A 6,315-nucleotide genomic window follows, 5' to 3' on the forward strand; every position below is an offset into this window, starting at 1 on the left:
GGTCCCTCCGCATCGGTGCTGTGCTCACCTCCACCAGCTCAGCAGGATTTGGCAAAGCCAGGCAGGTCTGCAGCCTCCACCGCCAGCACCGGCCGTCACGCCGCATGGGGACACGCAGACAGCTGAAAACGAAGAATTAGGGAAACGGCTGGTAGCACCCTTCAGCGACCTCGCTGGGAAGAGCGAGAGGAGGCTGTCAGGGTAGCCCGAACCAAGCACCAGTCAGTGCGAGATCCCACCCCTCATCTCTCTCCTCTGGCAACTGGAGGAGGATTTACCCTTCCAGGCTCCTCGGTCCCCCTGCGCCAGCCCCTGGCCTGACCCTGAAACCAAGGGCTGGTCAGAGGGGAGACCAGTCCCGGCTACAACCCGGAGTGTTGGCATGAAGAGCTCCCAGCCCAACTCAGGAGAACCAGCTCACGTCCGCATCGGCTCATGATTCCAAAGGGAACCCCAGCTCTATCACCAGCGCTGCAGTCACTGTCCTCTACTTTGTATTTTAACCTACAGCTGTTTCAGTGGTTTGAATTTACTTTTGGGGGGAGTTTTAAAACATCTTGTCAAAGCCAAGCTCTGTGTTATTCTTTGCGTGACCGATTGCACCTGCAGACTTCAACCAATCTTTAGATTTGCTGGGCATCAGTGGGTTGGGTTTTTAGGGGTTTCAGGGTTGTTTGCAAAGTCAGGGTTAGGGCTTTGGTTACAGTCAATGTGTTCCTGCTGCCCCGCTCCCGAGCCGCAGGGTGCTGCCGTACTGCTCCCTCCCCGCAGCACTGACCCAGCCCCATCAACAGCTTCACCACCCAACCCAGCTCCCGCGCAGAGGGGCCAATTCTAACAGTGCTCCACGTTAGCAGTAAGATTTTGTGCTGGTCCCACTTACCTCTATGCAACTTGGAGAAATAAAGCAGTAACTCAAGCGTGTCCAAAAAAGCAGCACACCCCACAGCAAAGGATGGTGCTGCTGCAGGTTATAGTCTATTTGGGGGCCCCAGAGCCGGGCTGGGGCACAGGGGAGCTGGCCTTTCCCCAGGCAGGGCTCCCCATCACCTGCTGCAGGCACAGAAGCCCCCGAGCAAGTAACGCCCAGGCACAGCCAGGGCTTTTGGGCTCCCGCCCCGGTCGCAGCTGTGGGAGGGAGTCGGCAGCGATTGCAGCTGCGTCGCAGCCTCCCATGGGCCCGGGTGGCTCCGGCCAGAGCTGCTGCCCAGGGAGCACTATGGGGCTCAGCCGGGGCGGCCACAGCCACTGCCTTCCAGCCATGGCACTGCACGGCCTCATCCGGCATCCTGCAGCACGGCATGGCCCAGCACAGCGTCGGACAGCACTGCCGAGTCTCCCATGGCGCAGCGTGGCCTCATACGGCAGCACCATGCTCGCACTCTTTCCATTTTTTGGCTGCTCCATGCACCCGTCAGAAGTGGTAAAGCCAGCAGCAGGAGCCGCGTCTGCGGTCACAGCGCTGCCCGCCAGCCCCAGCACCACGTCACGCTCTCTTTGGGACCGGAGCCTCTCTCCGGATGGCAGCACGACGGCGGCCTCAGCTTCTCCTTCCCCCAGCACCCGCAGCAGGAACGCTGGTTTTGGGGCAGGACGACGGTGCACAGGGGAGCCACGTGCCGCAACCCCGACGGAGCAGCCGGCGCAGCCACCGCCTTGCTCCCGGCACAGCACCTTGTGTTTCCATCCCATGCAGGAGTGCATTTGGTAAATGGCCACTGCGGCAAGCTCGGGGCAGCCCCAGCTTTCAGTCTTTGCGTGGAAAGTAACCCCTCCAAATTAAACCCAAGGCACGCTGCAGTAACTCACCCCCCTTTCACTGAGCCAGTACAACGCGTGTGAGCGGGCTGGCAGAGAGGGGAGCAGCGACAGAGCCCAAAAACATTAAAAGGATGCGATCTGTAGGCAAAACTTACTGGAGGCTTCCCAGCGAGGACGGGCAGACCTCACACACACACCCGGCTGCATCCCGGCCCTGCGGTGCTCGACCCCCCGCCCCAGGGAGGGAGGGTGCCGGGGTGGCCCCGGCCGCCCCGCACATCTGCAACCCCTTTTCTTTTCTTTTTTTCTTTCCCCTCCCAGATCACTTTAAAAGTCCAGATTAGGGCATAATTAGAAAAGCAGTTAAAGTGGCGACCTGGCGAGGGCAGTGACCTTCGGCGGTGGCAGGAAGCGGCAGCAGTGGGTGGGCTGGGGGTGCAGCCCCCACCCGCTCTGCGCACAACGCCCGCCGGGCGCCCGGGGAATTAGCACTCGCTTGCAAAACGGCCCTCACCAACCCCCGTCACAGCCTCAGTTTCTTCATCTGTTCAAAGAAAACAGGCATTTTGGCGAAAGGGCTGCACTGAGGGATGCTGAGCATCCCATGCGCCATCCCACGCGCTGCATTGGCACCGCTCGCTCAGGCTCGAGGTGCCCCATCCTCTCTCCAGCGCCCTGCCCAGCAGCACCGGGTCCAACCCATTGCCCGTGGTCAGGGACTGCCCCGCCGTCACTCGTCCCCCGGCACTGGTGTGTGACTGATGAACCCCCCCGTTCACGCCAAGCGGGGTCCGGGCGCTGCGCCCCTCGGCTGTGGGACCCGCCGGAGCGGGTGTTTCCACACAGGGCCGTTTGCAGCGGCTGTGCTCCCTTATCGCCCCCGCGACCTTTGCTGGTTGCAGATTAGTGGCTGGAGCCAGTTGGAGTTGTTTGATTTCTGTTGATGGTTATTAGGCAGAGGAAGTGCCAGAAGGGATTTTGACCTCCAGTTTAAACCTATTCCAATTAGAGCCACCGAGCCTTTAATTACCGTGCTCCAGCCACTACGGCTAAAGCAACAACAAAAACAAACACAAAATCTGTCGAAGATGGGCTTTTCTTCTCATCAGCCCTCTGATCTGCCGCCCACTTTGCCCACGTGCTGCAGGACTGCGGGCGCGGGACATTTTGGCCCACGAAGCCCCTCGTCCTGCCTGTGGATCCATCGGCTGCCGCAGGTGACACTGCTCCAGGGTGATGCCCATGGTCTGGAGGCACACCGCCGCCCCGGCACGGCACCCACCGGTGCCCGAAGGATGCTCCGAGGAGCACCTCCGGGTGCCCAGATGGCTCCAGGCCACAAACACCCAAGGTTACGGTTCAGGGGCCCATTAGAGTTCATGAGAGATGATGGAGGAAGCCATACCAGCCCTGAGCTCCTTCTCCTGGGGACGCGGGGATCGACTGAAGTCACTCTGCCTTCCCCACGGGAACACCGACAGACATGTCCGTGCCGGAGCTCGACGCGTCTCAGGAAGCCCAGGACCTCGTGTGAATGGGAACTTGGTGCAGAGATCCAACATTTAATGAAAAAAAGAGAAAACCACGGACTTTCCTGTTAATTTCTCCTGCATTTTCATACGTTTATGAGACTCACGAAGGGAAAGCAAGCCTTGGATGTTAATTAAAGCTTCTTCGTAGAGCACACAGACCAGAGGACACTCAGGCATGGGGCTGGGACACTTGCACGCAGTCGGCACGCTCTGCCGCAGGGACAAAGCTGATGTACTCTCCTTGCTCCGGAGGAGCTCCACTGCTCTACAGCAAACATTCCCGACTGGATAAACTGCAAAAACAACACACTCAGCTGATGCTTTGAGCATGACTTTTGTTGGTTTGAATTTAAAAAAAAACCACCACCCCAAAAAGTTCATTGGTGTTTACATGCAAGAGATTATCCACAAAGTGATATATGATTATTTTGCCAGGAAACCAGCTAAGAACTATTTGCCAGACAGAAAAACTCCTCATCGTCCAAGGTCACAGTAACTCTCAGCATAATATTTTCTCAGCAACACACGTGATAAGGATGACTCCTAATGCAACCCTTTGGACGAAGGAGGTACTTAAAATGAAAATACATGCAGCTTCACTGACCTGCTGTTGAGAAACAGATGCTGAATTGATGTAAACTTACTAGCTGGAGCAGTGAATGGACTCAGGCGTTAACAGGACCGGGCTGGGTGAGCGTAACGACCCTGCCGGTAGCCGCACTGCGAGGTGTTTTATGCGATGAGTAGTATCGCCACTCGTAAACATTCTGCGTTCAAGGAGCTTTTAAAAAGGTTCATTAATCCAACTGCTGCCAGGTTGGGCTTATCGTCTGTATTTTTGCAACACGTTTGTTTCTCTTTCCTTCCAATTAAAGCTATGCCATCTTTTAAACACGAGGCAATGAAAACAACAGCAGGTACTATGAAAACTTACTTCATCACATAAAAAGACAGCAGCAAGTCCCGCAGCCCCTCCAGAAAGGGGCTGGGTACACGGAGGCACTCCGACCTCGTGCCGGCCTGGGCTGGGCCGGAGCTTTTGGCTGAATTACATTTTCTGGCCCTTTCAGATGCTTCCTACCACCCTCTGCTTCAGGATCTCCGGGCCATCCCCTCTGCCATCACGCGTGTCTGAAAAGAGGCGAGTGCACCAGCCCAGAGAGGTCATGGCCATCCAGCCCGTGAATCATTTCCACTAACGAAGCCACCGAAAATGAGTCAGTCCTTGGCTTTGTGTGGCCAAAACACAAAGCGATGAACTCACTGCAGTGCGTTTCTTGTGAGAAAGGACTTTTGCAGCAGAGCCGGAAGGTTTATAGAAATCATTCCTAAATCTAGCAATATTTATCAACTTCTGGGAAACATAATTGCGCATCAGCTAGAGCAAGAGGCATGGGGAAAAAAGTCTTTTTTACGTAAGTGGGAGGTCTCCCGATTAGTGCGTTTATTCCTCAGCTTAATCCTCTATTTCACATGGATGCCACGGACAATTAGCACCAATCTTTTCACTGGAGGCCGAGCTCCCACTGGAGCGGGCGGAAGAGCCGGGACAATGGACAGATCCCATTCATTTCCTCCGCGGTGGTCCTACCTTCTCCGTAGGCAGATTTGATTTCCTCCAGCACGTGCTTTTCTCCCTTTATCTGATCCTTCTCCCCTCAGGTTGCTTTTCCTTCTTTCATGGGAACTGGAAATAAGATCTCAAGATGCGCTTCCTACAATACCTGGAAAAATAACCTCAGAGCAACTTCCAAATGATTGCAAAGTCGTTTAAAAAATCAATCGTACGAACAATTCTGGTATTTGGACCAAAAAATGCAACTCCTTTGTAACACAGCTGAGCTTTTCTGCATAAGACTGTTACTGATGCAAAACAGTTTAACCATTTTGAGACTTACTGTGGAATAACCTGCGCCAGCAGCCACGACATCCCGGCCGGCAGCTCCCCTCCTCGCACACGCCAACCTCTGCCTTCATCAGGAGCAACTGGCATGTTTGCAGAGGATTCCGCTCACCCCGGTGTCCGGCGCAAGGATGGCTGCAGAGACCCCACCGCGGCAGGAGAGACCCAGAAGCCCCCAAAGCACCTCAGCCCCGGGTTCGGAAAGCGGCAGCGAGTGCTGGGCTGAGCCGAGCGCCAGCCCCAGGGCAGGTGGCAGGGAGCAGCGCCTGTATTTGTCGGAGCTCTCTTCCCACGAAGGCACAGCCGCTCGGCAGCCCCTCCGCAGCCCATCTGTGCCCTCAGCAGCACGCGAAGCCTCCATCCCTCTTCCAGGCACAGCGAGCTAAAAGGGATGCTGGAAAGCTTGATGCTTCTTGCATAGAAATGGTGAGATTATTAAATTTAGGGTGATTTGCTACAGGATCTCAGTCTCCGTTAGCATTTCTTGCCATTCCCTCCAAGGCCAACAGCCAAAGGAGAGGTCCTGTGTTTGCTGGGATCACTCCCTCACTCAGAGGCTGCATCCCAGCGTTTCAACGCACTAAGCACAGCCTGGCCTGAGTAAGACTCAGATGGATGGTCACAGTCCAAGAAATCCTGGGGTTATCAAAATGTAAGCAAATCTAAAATGGGGGAGCGAGGGGGAGCAGTGATGTGACACTGACGTTTCAGAGGTGCCATCTCATGCGCACGCAGTACCAAAGGCGCGATGCAAACCCTCCCACCCAAGCAAGCTCCAGGAAAATCACATTGCTGGGTCTTCTGCAAAGGTCACCGCGTGGGGCAGCACATTTTAAGACCTCCCTGGAAATCACAAGTATCGCCCATCGTAAGGGCCGAGCCAACACGGCCGTCTCCCCTCTCCAGGGAAGGATGGAGCACGCCGTTTCCCACAACCAAAAGATAAAACACGTTTCTGGGAGATTAAGTCTGCGTCCTGTCTGAACCTGCTCAGAGGTTTACCATGCTGGAAGGAGAAAACCACCTGGCTGACAAAACGCAGGCAGGAAGGCCAAAGGTGTTTATTTGGTCACTGCAGATGACCACAGACCTGCCACTTATACAGTATGAAGTGGCTGA

This window comes from Gavia stellata, chromosome 16, assembly GCF_030936135.1.
Source record: "Gavia stellata isolate bGavSte3 chromosome 16, bGavSte3.hap2, whole genome shotgun sequence".
NCBI lineage: Eukaryota > Metazoa > Chordata > Aves > Gaviiformes > Gaviidae > Gavia > Gavia stellata.